Source organism: Canis aureus, unplaced genomic scaffold (assembly GCF_053574225.1).
Source record: "Canis aureus isolate CA01 unplaced genomic scaffold, VMU_Caureus_v.1.0 ptg000468l_RagTag, whole genome shotgun sequence".
NCBI classification, from domain to species: domain Eukaryota; kingdom Metazoa; phylum Chordata; class Mammalia; order Carnivora; family Canidae; genus Canis; species Canis aureus.
In genome coordinates this window covers 1-16,563 of record NW_027554641.1, presented here as the reverse complement: position 1 = coordinate 16,563, position 16,563 = coordinate 1, and the positions used below count along the sequence as shown (strand labels likewise).

At 37.3% G+C, this 16,563-nt stretch overlaps 1 long non-coding RNA gene across 1 annotated transcript; it reads left to right on the top strand.

Annotated features, from left to right (window-relative positions):
• The first annotated feature begins 9,302 nt into the window (after window positions 1-9,302).
• Window positions 9,303-12,173, top strand: LOC144310148 (uncharacterized). The gene is made up of 3 exons (XR_013375846.1): window positions 9,303-9,537; window positions 10,918-11,016; window positions 11,907-12,173. It is a non-coding gene; the product is annotated as an uncharacterized LOC144310148 (long non-coding RNA).
• The last annotated feature ends 4,390 nt before the right edge of the window (window positions 12,174-16,563 follow it).

The following is a 16,563-nucleotide window of genomic DNA, read 5'->3' as shown; positions in this document are numbered from 1 at the left end:
GTGTCTTCCTCAATTTCTTTCAGAAGTGTTCTATAGTTTTGAGGGTATAGATCCTTTACATCTTTGGTGAGGTTTATTCCTAGGTATCTTATGCTTTTGGTTGCAATTGTAAATGGGATTGACTCCTTCATTTCTCTTTCTTCAGTCTCATTGTTAGTGTATAGAAATGCCACTGACTTCTGGGCATTGATTTTGTATCCTGCCACGCTACCAAATTGCTGTAGGAGTTCTAGCAATCTTGGGGTGGAGACTTTTGGGTTTTCTATGTAGAGTATCATGTCATCGGCGAAGAGGGAGAGTTTGACTTCTTCCTTGCCAATTTGAATGCCTTTAATGTCTTTTTGTTTTCTGATTGCTGAGGCTAGGACTTCCAGTACTATGTTGAACAGCAGTGGTGAGAGTGGACATCCCTGTCTTGTTCCTGATCTTAGGGGAAAGGCTCCCAGTGCTTCCCCATTGAGAATGATATTTGCTGTGGGCTTTTCATAGATGGCTTTTAAGATGTCGAGGAATGTTCCCTCTATCCCTACACTCTGAAGAGTTTTGATCAGGAATGGATGCTGTATTTTGTCAAATGCTTTCTCTGCATCCAATGAGAGGATCATATGGTTCTTGTTTTTTCTCTTGCTGATATGATGAATCACATTGATTGTTTTACGGGTGTTGAACCAGCCTTGTGTCCCAGGGATAAATCCTACTTGGTCATGGTGAATCATTTTCTTAATGTACTCTTGGATCCTATTGGCCAGTATCTTGTTGAGAATTTTTGCATCCATGTTCATCAGGGATATTGGTCTGTAATTCTCCTTTTTGGCGGGGTCTTTGTCTGGCTTTGGAATTAAGGTGATGCTGGCTTCATAGAACGAATTTGGAAGTACTCCATCTCTTTCTATCTTTCCAAACAGCTTTAGGAGAATAGGTATGGTTTCTTCTTTAAACGTTTGATAAAATTCCCCTGGGAAGCCATCTGGCCCTGGACTCTTGTGTCTTGGGAGGTTTTTGATGACTGCTTCAATTTCCTCCCTGGTTATTGGCCTGTTCAGGTTTTCTATTTCTTCCTGTTCCAGTTTTGGTAGTTTGTGGCTTTCCAGGAATGCGTCCATTTCTTCTAGATTGCCTAATTTATTGGCGTATAGCTGTTCATAATATGTTTTTAAAATCGTTTGTATTTCCTTGGTGTTGGTAGTGATCTCTCCTTTCTCATTCATGATTTTATTAATTGGAGTCTTCTCTCTCTTCTTTTTAATAAGGCTGGCTAATGGTTTATCTATCTTATTAATTCTTTCAAAGAACCAACTCCTGGTTCTGTTGATCTGTTCCACAGTTCTTCTGGTCTCGATTTCGTTGAGTTCTGCTCGAATCTTTATTAGCTCCCTTCTTCTCTTGGGTGTAGGATGTATTTGCTGTTTTTTCTCTAGCTCCTTTATGTGTAAGGTTAGCTTTTGTATTTGAGTTCTTTCCAGTTTTTGAATGGATGCTTGTATTGCGATGTATTTCCCCCTTAGGACTGCTTTTGCTGCATCCCAAAGATTTTGAACGGTTGTATCTTCATTCTCATTAGTTTCCATGAATCTTTTTAATTCTTCCTTAATTTCCTGGTTGACCCTTTTATCTTTTAGCAGGATGGTCCTTAACCTCCATGTGTTTGAGGTCCTTCCAAACTTCTTGTTGTGATTTAGTTCTAATTTCATGGCATTATGGTCCGAGAATATGCAGGGGACAATCCCAATCTTTTGGTATCGGTTCAGACCCGATTTGTGACCCAATATGTGGTCTATTCTGGAGAAAGTTCCATGTGCGCTTGAGAAGAATGTGTATTCAGTTGAGTTTGGATGTAAAGTTCTGTAGATATCTGTGAAATCCATCTGGTCCAGTGTATCATTTAAAGCTCTCGTTTCTTTGGAGATGTTGTGCTTAGAAGACCTATCGAGTATAGAAAGAGCTAGATTGAAGTCACCAAGTATAAGTGTATTATTATCTAAGTATTTCTTCACTTTGGTTAATAATTGATGTATATATTTGGCAGCTCCCACATTCGGAGCATATATATTGAGGATTGTTAAGTCCTCTTGTTGAATAGATCCTTTAAGTATGATATAGTGTCCCTCTTCATCTCTCACTACAGTCTTTGGGGTAAATTTTAGTTTATCTGATATAAGGATGGCTACCCCTGCTTTCTTTTGAGGACCATTCGAATGGTAAATGGTTCTCCAACCTTTTATTTTCAGGCTGTAGGTGTCCTTCTGTCTAAAATGAGTCTCTTGTAGACAGCAAATAGATGGGTCCTGCTTTTTTATCCAGTCTGAAACCCTGCGCCTTTTGATGGGGTCATTAAGCCCGTTCACATTCAGAGTTACTATTGAGAGATATGAGTTTAGTGTCATCATGATATCTATTCAGTCTTTGTTTTTGTGGACTGTTCCACTGAACTTCTTCTTAAAGGGGAATTTTAAGAGTCCCCCTTAAAATTTCTTGCAGAGCTGGTTTGGAGGTCACATATTCTTTTAGTTGCTGCCTGTCTTGGAAGCTCTTTATCTCTCCTTCCATTTTGAATGAGAGCCTTGCCGGATAAAGTATTCTTGGTTGCATGTTCTTCTCATTTAGGACCCTGAATATATCCTGCCAGCCCTTTCTGGCCTGCCAGGTCTCTGTGGAGAGGTCTGCTGTTACCCTAATACTCCTCCCCATAAAAGTCAGGGATTTCTTGTCTCTTGCTGCTTTAAGGATCTTCTCTTTATCTTTGGAATTTGCAAGCTTCACAATTAAATGTCGAGGTGTTGAACGGTTTTTATTGATTTTAGGGGGGGATCTCTCTATTTCCTGGATCTGAATGCCTGTTTCCCTTCCCAGATTAGGAAAGTTTTCAGCTAGAATTTGTTCAAATACATATTCTGGCCCTCTGTCCCTTTCGGCGCCCTCGGGAACCCCAATTAAACGTAGGTTTTTCTTCCTCAGGCTGTCGTTTATTTCCCTTAATCTATCTTCATGGTCTTTTAATTGTTTGTCTCTTTTTTCCTCAGTTTCCCTCTTTGCTATCAACTTGTCTTCTATGTCACTCACTCGTTCTTCCACCTCGTTAACCCTCATCGTTAGGACTTCTAGTTTGGATTGCATCTCATTCAATTGATTTTTAATTTCTGCCTGATTAGCTCTAAATTCTGCAGTCATGAAGTCTCTTGAGTCCTTTATACTTTTTTCTAGACCCACCAGTAGGTGTATAATAGTGCTTCTGAATTGGCTTTCTGACATTGAATTGTCATCCAGATTTTGTAACTCTGTGGGAGAGAGGACTGTTTCTGATTCTTTCTTTTGAGGTGAGGTTTTCCTTCTAGTCAGTTTGCTCAGTGCAGAGTGGCCAAAAGCAAGTTGTATTGGGTAAAAGAGAAAAAGAGAGGAGAGAAAGAAGGAAAGAAAAGAGAAAGAAAAAAAAGGTAAGAAAAAAAACGAAAAAAAAAAGGAAGAAAAAGAGAAAGAAAAAGAAAGGAGAAAAAAAGGGGGTGGGGGAAGGAAACAAATCAAAAAGCAAAACAAAACAAAAACAAAACAAAAAACAAAAAAAGAACCACAGGGGAGTATCTTCTGATTCTGTGTACTTTAAGTCCCTTGGCTTCTCCTGGAAGTTGTCCGTCTAGCTGGTGTTCTGGGGGAGGGGCCTGTTGTGCTGATTTTCAGGTGTTAGCAGTTGGGGGAGCTGCTGTGCCCCTGCCTGGTGCAGGGCTCAGTGGGGGTTGTTTACCCCGTGAGGCCGCAGGAGGAACAGCCCCAGTGGCGGGGCAGCTCTGGAAACTTGGATTCAGCTCTGGCAGGAACTCCGTCTGCAGGGCCTGGAGGCTCCGGGGCGGGGCCGCTGATCTGCTCATTCGGGGCAGGAGCGTCCTCGCTGTCCTGGGCCCTCCCGGCCTCTGCCTGTCCCGGGGGAGGCCGGATCCTGGGCTGTGTCCCGGCGCCCTGTGCTCCGGTGCCTGCGCTGTTGGATTCGAGCTCCCGGGCTGCGCAGCCCCCTCCCCGGAGCTGCCGCCCGAGCCCCTCCGAGCTGCTCTTGGAACCGCGCAGCCCCCTCCGCACGGAGCCTCTTCCTCTGCCCGAGCCCCTCCGAGCTGCTCCCGCCCCGCAGCCCCCTCCGCGGAGCCGCCGCCCGAGCCCCTCCTGGCTGCTCCGGTCCCGCCGGGTCCCACCGTGCGCGCTGCAGCCCTTAGGGAGCTCGGCGCACTCTCCTGGGTGCGCAGTTGCTCTGTTCCTGTCCCGGGGAACCCGAGGGCATCCCCGCCCTCCTGGGTCCTGCTCCACCCCCTGGAGCCCCTTTCCCCCGGGAAGGTCGGTGCAGCTCCTGCTCCTCCGGGACGGGGCTCTCCTGTCCTGGGGACACCTGCCCCGGCCTCAGCCCGGCTCCTCGCGGGGCCCCTCCCCCTTGGAGGCCTTTGTTTCTTTATTTCTTTTTCCCCGTCTTCCTACCTTGATAGAAGCGCGAACTCTTCTCACTGTTGCATTCCAGCTGGTCTCTCTTTAAATCTCAGGCCGAATTCATAGATTTTCAGGATGATTGGAAGGTTTTCTAGGTAGTTTGGTGGAGACAGGTGATTTGGAGACCCTACTCTTCCGCCATCTTGCTCCTCTATCCATAGTGTTTTGAATGTACCTCTTTGTAAAGATTTTGCATGTTTGTGGTTACTATGAGTATTGTACCATATATACCTATGTAATCAATTATAATCTACTATTTGACATTATACCAGTTTGAGCAAAGTACAGAAACCATGTCGCCTTCAAACAATAATTGTGTATGACTTAATCCCTTGCAACTCCCTGAGATGTCACACAAAAAAACTGTCAGCATAGTCTTTCTTTACAAATATACTATGAGAATTTATGTCATTTCTCTTTCAACATAAACTTCTTGCAAAAGCTATAATACTATTACACTGATGGGACTGAAAAAATAAATACAATTTTAGTAACCAAAAAAAAAAAAAAGTATCTTCTTTTAAGTCCCTTTACCTCTCTCATTTGTAATTGTCTTTATTTCCTCCATATTCATTGCTAACTGTATAAGACAGCATTATGTTTTGCTTCAAACATCAAACTTCATTTAAAAAACTCAAAAGCAGAATGAATGTCTTTTGTATTTACCTACACTTTTATTCTTTTCCATTGTTTTTCTTTTTTTGCTGTTGCAAGTTTCTTCTTTTATCATAGTCTTTCTGTTTAAGAACTTACTCTTTTAGGTTAAGTTTGTTGATGACAGCTTCTCTTCATTTTCCCTCATCTGAGAATTTCTTGACCTCCCCTTCATTTCTGAAGGAATATTTTCACTGGATATAGTATCCCAGGCTGACAATTCTTTACTTCCAGTGTTTAAAAAATGTTTCTTCTGGCTTCCATGATTATCTGTTATTATTTTAATTGTTTTCCTCTTAAAAGCAAAATATTGTTTATGTCTCATGGCTGTTAAGAATTTTCCTTGTCTTTAGTTTGTCGAGTTTGATTTTTGTGTGTGTGTCTTGGCATGGATAACTTTGTTTGTTTGTTTAGGGTTTCCTCAGCTTCTTGAATCTTAGATTTATGTCTTTTTCCAAGTTTGAGAAAATTTCAAATCTTGTTAGAATACATTTTTAGTCTGACTCCCTTCCTCTTCTCTTTCTGTTACTCTGATGACATGAATTTTGGAATTTTTGTTGTGGCCTCACAGATCTTGAGGTTCTATCATTTTTTTTTGCAATGAATTTTCCCTTCTTTATTCATACTGAGTAATTTCATGGAAGGTCATGGATTCTTCCCCTCTGTCCTCTCCATCATATTGTTAGGCCTATCCAGTGAGGTTTTTTTTTTTTTTTTTTTTTTGGTTCATAAATTTCAGTTTCAAAATTTCTTTTTGAAAAAAAATAATAAAAAAAAATAAATAAAAATAAAATAAAAAAATTTCTTTTTGGTTCTTCTTCATGTCTTTTATTTACTTGTTGAGGCTTTTTAGTTTGTTTTAAGTCTTGAAAATTGCTCACTGAAGCATTTTTATGATGGCAGCTTTAAATTCATATCAAATTATTCCAACATCTATTTCATCTTGGTATAAACATTATTCCTACATTATCCTTTCTCATTCAAGTTGTGATCTTTCTGGTTCTTGGTAGGATGAATGATCTTTTATTGTCTTGGACATTTGGGGCATTATGTTGTGAAACTATGGATTTTATTTAGATCTTTTGTTTTAGCAGGCCTTCTCTGGTACTTTGCTGGTGGAGTCTGGAGGTCCTGCAAGATCTGAGTTCTTCACTTTCCATTGACAACTCTGGTGGAATAGTATGCTTCATTACCATTGGACAGGGGTGGAAGTTCAGTTCCTATGAAGCCTCTGCTGACGCTACCTTGGCTGATAGGGAGAGTGCCTTCTTACATGCTTCCCATGGGGCCTCCACTTAACCCATGGGAGATGAGCCCATTGCTGCTTTGAGGTGGTGATTTTATTGCATTTCTTGAGATGATTGCACGATTATCCTTCTTTTGTCTGTTGATGACTTTTTTGAGTAATTCTGGAGTAAATCCCAATTCATCATTATGTCTTACCCTATTTGACATTACTGGATGAAATTTGATAGTATTTTACTGAGGATATTTGCATCTATAATCATGAAAGGTATGGGTTAGTAGTTATTTTTTAACATCTTTATCTGGTGTTGGTAGCTGGGTAATGTGGCCTCAGAAAATGAATTGGGAAATATTCACTTACTTTTCTTCTTTCTAGAATTCTTCATACAAATTAGATATTATTCCTTTCTTAAATATTTGATACAATTCACCAGTGAAGCCATCTGTGCCTGTAGCTTTCTTTATTGGAATGTTTTTATATTGAGAATTTGATTTCTTTAATAGATATAGAGCTAGTCCAGTTTCTTCTTCTTGAGCCTTGGTAGTTTGTGTGTTTCAGTGAATTCTTACATTTTATCCAACTTATCTAATTTATTGGCATCAAGTATGGCATTCCATTATTATCCTTTAATGTCTGGAAGATCTTTTGTGATGACTGCTCTTTCAATTCTGATATGGATCATTTGAGTCTTCTCTCTTTTTATTCTTGATTAATCTGGAAAGAAGTGGTTGATTTTATTTAAAGAACAGTTATTTGTTTCATTGATTTTTTTGGCTGCTTTCCTTTTTATTTGATTTCTGCTCTTGATGATTTTATTTTCCTTCTGATTTTTTTGGGTTTAATTTGCTCTTATTTAATCTCTTAATTTGGAAGTTTAGCCATTCATTTGAGACCTTTATTTTTTCTACTATAAAGTTTTATTCTGTAAATTTCTATATGAACACTACATGAACTACATCCCATAGATTTTGATATGTTTTCAGGCACATTAATATATCTGAAGATTTTCTAGTTATCTTTCTTTTACTGGTTTCTGGTTTAATTCCATTGAATTAAGAGAAGGTTTTTTTTTTTTTTTTTTTCATATGATTTTAGTCCTTTTAGCTTTGTAGATGTTTGTTTTATGGACCAAAATGTGGTCAATTTTGGTGATTTCTTTTTTGTTCGAGAGGAGTATGTGTCCTGCTGCCATTGGGTAGTATGTTCTATAATTGTCAGTTTTGTCAATGTAATTGATAGTATTGCTCAGTTCTCTATATTATTAATTTTTGTGTGCTTATTTTATTGATTACTGAAAGAGGAGTTTTTGAAGTCTCATAATTGTGGGCTTATCTATTTTTCTTTGTAGTTACATTTTTTTCTAAATGTACTTTGAAGTTCTGTTGTTTGGTGAATATACAATAAGAGTTGTGTTGACTGTCATTATGTGTCTCCCTTTTTAGGTCTGATAATATTTTGTTTTTAAGTCCATTTTGTTTGATTTTAATGTAACCATTCCTGCATTTTTTGATTATTGGTCGTATGGAAAGTGGGTTTTTAAATACCTTTTTCATCCAATTCAATCCAGTTTCTTTTAACTGAAGTTTTAAATCATTTTTATTTAATGTAACTAGGGATTGATTTGAATTTAAATTTACTAATTTGCTACTTGTTTCTTTTTTGTCTCATTTGTTCTTTGTTATTTTTTCTCTCTTTTCCTGCCCTTTTTGTATTAATTGAGCCTTTAAAAATGATTGTTTTATTTACGCTTTTTGTCAGTTATGCTTCTTAAAAGTTTCATGGTGACTGCCCTAGGGCTCATAATGTATATCTCTAATTTATCCTACCCACCTTTAAATACTGTCTTACCATTTCACAAAGACTTTAAGAACTTACCACAGTAACCTTCAGTGCCTCTCCCTACCCTTGGCACTATTGTCATGCATTTTACTTTTGTATGCTATTAACCCCTCAACACAACGATACTATTTTTACATTAGAGAATCAATTACATTTTAGAATGATTAAAAATAATATGAGGAGTCTTTTATATTTTTACCATTTCTACAGATTTTCATTTCTTTGTATAGATGTGGTATAGTCCTCTTTCTGGTATGTTATTCCTTCTGAATGAAGAACTTCATCGCCATTTCTTTAGCACAGGCCTTCCGGAAGTGAACAAGAATTCTCTGGTTTTGATCATCTATGAAAGTCTTTATTTTGCCCTTATTTTTGAAAGCTTTTTTTTTTTTTTAATCTCTATTTAGAATTTTGGGTTGGCAGGTCTTTTTTAAAAAAAATATTTTAAAGATGTCATTCTCTTTTCCTTTGGCTTGCATTGTTTCTGATAAGTCTTTTTTAATAATTATATTTCTTCCTCTGTCATGTGTCTTTTAAATATAATGACTTCCTCTGTCATGTGTCTTTTATCTCTGGCTAACTGCAAAATATGCTTTTAATCCTTTGTTTCAGAAATTTATACATGATGTGTCCCAGTCAATATAGCATCTGAGTTTAGATATTTTTTTAAAAGATTTTATTTATTCATGAAAGACACACAGAGAGAGGCAGAGACATAGGCAGAGGGAGAAGCAGGCCCCTTGCGGGGAGCCTGATGTGGAACTCAATCCTGGGACCCCAGGATCACACCCTGAGCCAAAGACAGACACTCAACCACTGAACCACCCAGGCAGCCCTTGAGTTTAGATCTGTCTGGCAGTAGTGAGGAGTGAGTAGGTCTAACCCTGCTGTTGTATCTGTGTGTGCTGCAGTGGGGAGGGGAGCTTAGGAACATCACATTTCTGGCAACGTCACTCCAGTAGAGACCTGAGTCCTGAAGTGGCCCTTCTCTAGTGTGTGTCACTAAGCAACACAAGTTAGAGGCATCAGAGACTTCATTTTCTGAAGTTATCACTTTTTAATTTTCAGATAGCACAAAACAATTCAGAAGTGATGTCATTGTAAAAATTACTGTTTTTTTTGTACATAAAGGATATTAGATTCACTGAAGAATGGAAAAAAGAAAATGAAGAGCCTAAGGAGGTACCTAAGAAGGAAGAAGCAGACGCCCTTCCTAAAGCTTTTCTTGCTTCAAGCAAGAATATACTAGAGAAGAACCAAATTAACTTCGGGAAGTTTCAAATGACCAAGAGATTAGAGCCAACTTTAAACTGGAAGGCCACTGTTGATTTCAAAAAGTATGTAGAAATTTGCATGAGGGCTTCTCTGATACATCCTCAGTAACCACATTTGCCTAGTTGTTAGTTTATGTCATGGGAGAAAGTCCAGAGTAGATGTTGACATGTCCCTCCATAATACAAGTCAGTCCCTCCCTGCTCTTCATATTCCAAGTAGAAGTATTTGGCGTGAATACGGCTTATGTGTGGGCACCAGAAGGGAAGGCAAGAGCACCATTGACTCAATTGGTAGGTCAGGGCTAATATCACGTGAAAAAGATGATAAAAGACATGGAGGAATCTCACGGGCAATGTAAACGCAGTGGTAGGGACCTGAAGAAGTTAAGTGCTAGGTGAATTTAGAATGATTAAAATTATGTGAAGTGAATCAGGGAAATCTTGATAGAGACAGCATCTTATCTATTAACAGAACTTTAAGTAAATACCACAGAAAGGCTAGAGCCTCCAAAATATTAACAGGCTTAAGTGAAGCAGACACTAATTTAAAGAATGTCTGACATACAAAACGAGTTCCACTTAAGGACGTCTATAAATAGGTACCTAAGCACAGATTAAGGCCCTGTGTTTCATAAAAGCCGGCAGTCGGAGATGCCAAGGACACTTTTTAAATTAGCATATAGCTTACAAATTTCAGCCTATTTTTAATGTTCCATGCGGTCCCCGATTGGGTAAAGCAAGAAGTGGCTCCCAGCTGGTCACAGGGGACCCTCACTTGCAGGGATTCTGAGAACCACGGAGTGAGTACATGTTGCCAGCAAACCCAGAGAGCAGATGGAAGGAGTCCTGGGGAAAAAGGAGATGCTCTTGTTCCTCTAATTCTCATCAATTTTGAGGTGTTTGATCTCTGTGACTCCTATCTGAAGGAGTATGAAAATGACAAATACACAGGCTGCTCTGTTATGCTGGAAGGTGAATCTTAAAATACCACTCTTCCCACGTCCTGGCATTTTTCAGTTATGAGTTTACCTAGCCACTATGTAATGAAAACCCACTATGTGCCAAGGACCACGCTAAACCTGGGAATCCCTGGAAAACCAGATCCAGGCCCTGTGGCAGAGTCGGGTGGGGAAGGGAAGTAACCAGGCAACTTTCACCCAGGGCAGGATGTGCCCAGAGTAGAAGGCTCCGAGTGAAGGGGCCTGCAGAGTGACAGTTCCTAGTACTTGGTCCTTATAAAAGAAATACTGGCCAAAATGTGCCTGAAAGACTGAAGGGACATCCCAGGTGTCAGATGAGGCTGGAACTCATACAGTTATTTTCTGTATTAGGAAAACATGTCACACGGGTGCATGAAAATGATGAAATCTTTAGGTACATTTCTATTTTTAATTTCCTATCAATCCACAATAAGTTAATTTTAAAATGTTAATATATTTTTAGGCACAAAAGCTTACTAAGAGACACTCAAGAGAAAAAACATAGAGGAAGACTTGAAAGGTCAGGACCACCTGTTTCACCTGGAAGAGCACAGTTAGTTCGGTACGTATCTATTAAAAGGAACCATCCTTTAAAGCCACCCTTTACCCAGTGGGCTAGATAGCATGCAAATTTCTGGTGTTCTTATCATTACATCGGGGTCCTCTACTGGACCCTTGGACCAACTAGTATTGACTAGTTATAAAAATGATAATACTGAATTTCTTTGAATATATTTGCAAGATATCCTTTTAGTGAAGAGTTCCTTGAAACACAGGCATCTATTGGTACTAGTTAACTCTCTGTAAACAAATGAATTTAATGCTAATTGCCATGAGTTGAGTGATAGGAGAACTGGGCTCTTTGCTGATCTCTTACTTTTGAACAATCCTATCATAGCAAGGGTAAGTCATCTTCCTGAGCCTCATTTTACTCATCACTGGTGGCACTGCCAATCCTAAAGTGATAGATGTTATTTCTCATTAAAACAGCCATCAGGGCAGCGCGGGTGGCTCAGCGGTTTAGCGCCGCCTTCGGCCCAGGGTGTGATCCTGGAGTCCCGGGATCTAGTCCCACATCGGGCTCCCTGCATGGAGCCTGCTTCTTCCACTGCCTATGTCTCTGCCTCTCTCTCTCTTTCTGTGTCTCATGAATAAATAAATAAAATATTTTAAAAAACAGCCATCAATAGAAGGCTAGTAAACTTCTGACTCCATTTTCATTTTGACAACAAAAGCGGCATATGTGGAGGAGGGTCAGCTACTTTTGTTAGTAAGTTTGGGGTAGTAGTGGGAAGAAATGCAGACATTTCACATTATAAAGTTTGTGCACACAGAAAAAGAAGAAACTTTAAGACACCCTACTACATTAATCCTATATTCTTGGGTTCAACATAATAAATTATTTGATTTATTTGACTATTTTTAAAACTTTTTATTTTGAATTAATTACAGATTCACAGAATGCTGCAAATATAGTACAGAGGAATCTCATACCCTTCACCTAGCTTCTCCCAGTGGTTGCATCTTGCATAACTATCCTACAGCACTGAAACCAGGAGACTGATATTGATATAATGTGCATGTATCATTTTCTATCACTTTATTCCATGTAGATGTGTGTGATGACCATGTCAGTCAGTGTGTGGAAGGGTTCCATCACCACTGGGAAGCCACTCTTGCCACCTCTTTATAGTTATGCCCACACCTCTTCCCTATAATCCTAACTCCCGGCAACCATTAACCTGTTATCCACTTCTATAATTTTATCATTTTGGGAATATCATGTAAATGGAATTATACACTTTTGATATTGACTTTGTTTTCATCACTATAATACCCCTAAGATCCATCTAAGTTGTTGCATATGTTCATAGTGCAATCGTTTTTTTTTTATTTATTTTATTTTATTTATTTATTTATTTATTTATTTATTTATTTATTTATTTATTTATTTATTATTTGCTGAGTAGCATTCCATGGTGTGGTTGTACCATCATTTATTTAATTATTCACCTATTGGGAGCATTTTCATTGTTTGCAGCTTTTGGATATTAAAAATAAAGATGCTATGAACAATCATATAAAGGCTTTTATATGGATGAAGTTTTCATTTCTCTAAGATAAATGCCCAATTGCTGACACATAATAATTGTGTAGCTTTTTAAGAAACTATCTAACTTTTCCAGACTGGCTGTACCATTTAGTTCCCATCAAACACTTAGGGGAAACTGAGTTTATCCTCATCCTTGCCTTTGCATCCAAACCTTTTTTTTGGTTTTGGTTTTGAGCTATTCTACAAGATGTATAGTATTATTTCATCATGGTCTTAGCATTTCCCTAATGGCTAGTGATGTTGAACATCTTTTCATGGGCTTATTGCCATCCATATATATTCTCTAGTGAAATGTCTCTTTGTCTTTTGTTTTTTATGTTCTAATCAGATCACTTTTTAAATGTTGAGTTTCGAGAGTTCTTTATTCTGGATATCCTTGATTGAATATGTAGTATGCAAATATTTCCTTCTCCCTGTAAGTTGTTTTCTCATCCTTTTTATAGAGTCTCTCTCATAGAATAACGTTTTACTATTGATGAGGTTCAATTTATCAATGTTTTCTTTTATGGGTTGTTTTGTTTTTATTTTTAATATGTTTATTTTAGAGATAAAGAGAGAGAGAGTGCATGGGGAAGAGAAGGGGAGAGGGAGAGAGTCTCAAGCAGGCAGACCCTGTGCAGGGCTCAATCTTACATCCCTGAGATTGTGACCTGGGCCCAAACCAAGAGACGGATGCTCAACTGACTGAGCTACCCAGGTTCCTGTATGGGTTGTATTTTTGATGTCATGTCTAAGAAGTCCTCATGAAGCCCTTGGTCCTTAAGATTATCACCTATTTTTTCTAAAAATGTTTATAGTTTTACATTATAAAGCCTATGGCCTTTTTCTTATTTTTAGTGTGAGACTTTGGTCAAGATTTAGTTGTTGTTGTTTTTTTGTTTGCTTTGTTTTTTTTTAAGTGGAGGTCCAATTTCTCCAGCACTATTTAATGAAAAGGTTATCTTTCCACCATTGAATTACTTTTGTATCTTTCTTCAAAATCAGTTCGGTGTACATATGTGGGGCTATTCTGGGTATCTGTTCTATTCCACTGATTTTTTTCTTTTCATCTAGCCCCTTACCACTACCACACAATCTGTATTACTGTAGCTGTATAGTAAATTTTGAAGTCTGGAAAAGTGATTTCTCTCACTTTTTTTTTTTTCAAAAATTGCTTTTAGTTATTCTAGTTCCTTTCCTTTCTGCATAAATTTTAGAATAATCTTGCTATATCTCCAACAGAAAAAAATCACTGATGATTTTCTTGGAAATTACATTAAATATCTATATTAATTTGGGAAGAATTGATATTTTTACTATGTAGACTCTTCCAATCCATGAATATTATATATCTCGGTTTATTTAAGTATTTGATTACTTTCACTAATGTTTTATGGTTTTCAGCATACAAGTCTTGTGTATTTTTTCTTAGATTTACAACTAGAAGTGGAAGTTCCAGTGCTGTATTGGTCAGCAGTGATCAAAGTGAACAATAGCCTTGTTTGTTCTCAATCTTAAGGGAAAAGTATTTAGTCTTTCACCATTAAGTATGATGATGGTGTAGGTTTTTGTACAAATATTCTTTATCAAGTTGATAAAGGTCCCTTCTGTTCTTGGTTTTCTGAACATTTTTATTCACATTTGGGTGTTCATTTTGGTCAAATCTTTTTTCTACATCAATTGTATAATCATGTCATTTTTCTTCTATAGGCTGTTAGTGTGGTTGATTACACTGATTGATTTTTGAATACCAAATCAGCCTTGCATCTCTGTAGTAACCCCACTTGGTCATAGTGCACTCATCCTATTTATAGGTAGCTGAATTACATGTGCTTAATATTATGTTAAGAATTTTTGCATCCACAATCTTGAGAGTATTGTATTGGTTTTTGTTTTTGTTTGCACTGTCTTTGGTTTGATATCAGGCTTTGTAAAATGAGTTCCCTCCTATTCTATTTTCTAGAAGAGATCATATAAAATTTGGTGTTCTTCTGTGTGGTAAAATTCTACAGTGAAGCTATCTGGGTCTAAAGACTTCTGTTTTGGGTTTTTTAATTGTGAATTAAATTCTCTTAATAATTGTGCTATTCAAATTATGTGTTTCATATTGGGCAAGTTGTGATAGTTTATACTTTAAAAGAACGGTCCATTTTATCTAGATTGTCAAATTTATGTGTGTATAGTTGTTCATAGTTTTCTCTTATTATTCTTTTGTTGTCTGCAGGATCTGTAGTGATATCCCATGTTTCATTGTTGGTACTGGTATTTGTGTCTTTTCTTTTTCTTGTCAGTTATACTAGAGTTTTGTCAATTTTATTGATCTTTTCTTTAAGCAGCTTTTTGTTACTGATTTTTCAAATTGTTTTTCTGTTTTAATTTTACTGATTTCTGCTCTTTAGTATTTCCTTTTTTGTTTGCATTGGGTTTACTTTATTCTTTTTTCTAGTTTCTTTAGACTTAAGTTTAGATTATTGAATTGAGACTTCTCTTTTCCAATGCAAACATTTAGTGCTATATAATTCCCTTTATGCACTGTGTTAGCTGTTATCTGTGTACAAAAGTTTTTGATATGTTGTATTTTCATTTTAATTTCTGTTCAGTGTGGCTTTTTTTTTTTTTTAATTTCCCTTGAGGCTCGCTTCTTGGACCCAAGTGCATTTTTTGTTTGTTTGTTTCCAGACTCTTGGAGATTTTTCGTCTTCTGTTTGTTATTGATTTTTTTTTGTTTGATTTCATTATGGGCAATGAGCACACACTATATAATTTTAGTTCTTTTAAATTTGTTGAGGTTTTGTGTGGTCACACTATCTTGGTATAGAGTCTTTGGGTGCTTAAAAGAATGTAGAGCCTGCTGCTGTTGGAGTATTCTATAAAAGTGGATTAAATCATATTGTTTGGTGGTGTTGATTTCTTTTATATCCTAGCTTATTTTCAGTCCAGTTGTTCCACAAATTGATGAGAGAGTAGTATTGATGTCTCTAAGTATAATTTTTCTGTTTCTCATTTTAGTTCTATTTTTGCTTTATGCATTTTGCAGCTCTGCTGTTTGGTGTGTACATATTTGGGATTGATATGTCTCTGTCATTATGTAATGTTCCTCTATATGCCTTGTCATTTTCTTTTTATTGATGTCTACCTAATCAGATTATTTTATAGACACTTCTGCTTTCTTTTGATTGTTTACATGGTGGGTTTTTTTCCTCTTTTTCTTTCAAACTAATGATATTATATCATTACATTTGAAATGAGTTCCATGTAGGTAGCATTTGGTTGATTCTCTTTTCTTTTTCTTTTTGGTACAGTAAGTTAAATTCTTTTAATTGGTGTATTTAGAACTTTTACCTTTAATGTCATTATTATGTTAGGGCTTAAGTTTGTCATTATATATATATTTTTTTCTGTTCATTGTTTTTGTTTGTTTTGGTTTTGGTTTTCTTTCTCTCCATTCTCTCTAACCCTTTCTTCCATGAATGTCTTTTTTATCTATTACCTTTTGGAGCATGGTAAAAGAATGGGTAATTTTTAGGTTTTAATAATGTTTGAGATTCTATGATTCTCTTAATTTTTCTGAATCTTATTTAAATTTTATGTTTTAGCAGGTTTCCTCCTACATCACATTGGTGGAATAAGATGTGTATTGTCTCCTCAGGTTAGAGAAGGAAATTACAAATTTTCAATTAGGCCTTCATTGACAACTTGGGGAGGTGAGCGAGGGGCTTCTCATCATTTTTAACTGGTAATGGAAGTTCAAGCTCTGACTAGGTCTCTGTGGGTAACAGAGAGGAAGAGACTCTGTTTATTTGTCAGTGGGGTTGGGGTTGGTGGAAATTCTGACTCTCCATTAGGTCTCTTCTGACACAGGGATTAGGGAGTTTTGTTGTAGTCTGATAAAGGTAGAACACTCTTCTCTTAGCATTGTTAGCAGAAGTGGGGGTGAGCCACAGTGTTTTCTGTGGTGTTGACTAGAATAGATCATCTGTTGCCTAAAAGTTTTCTATCTTGTTAAGCTGTTCCTTT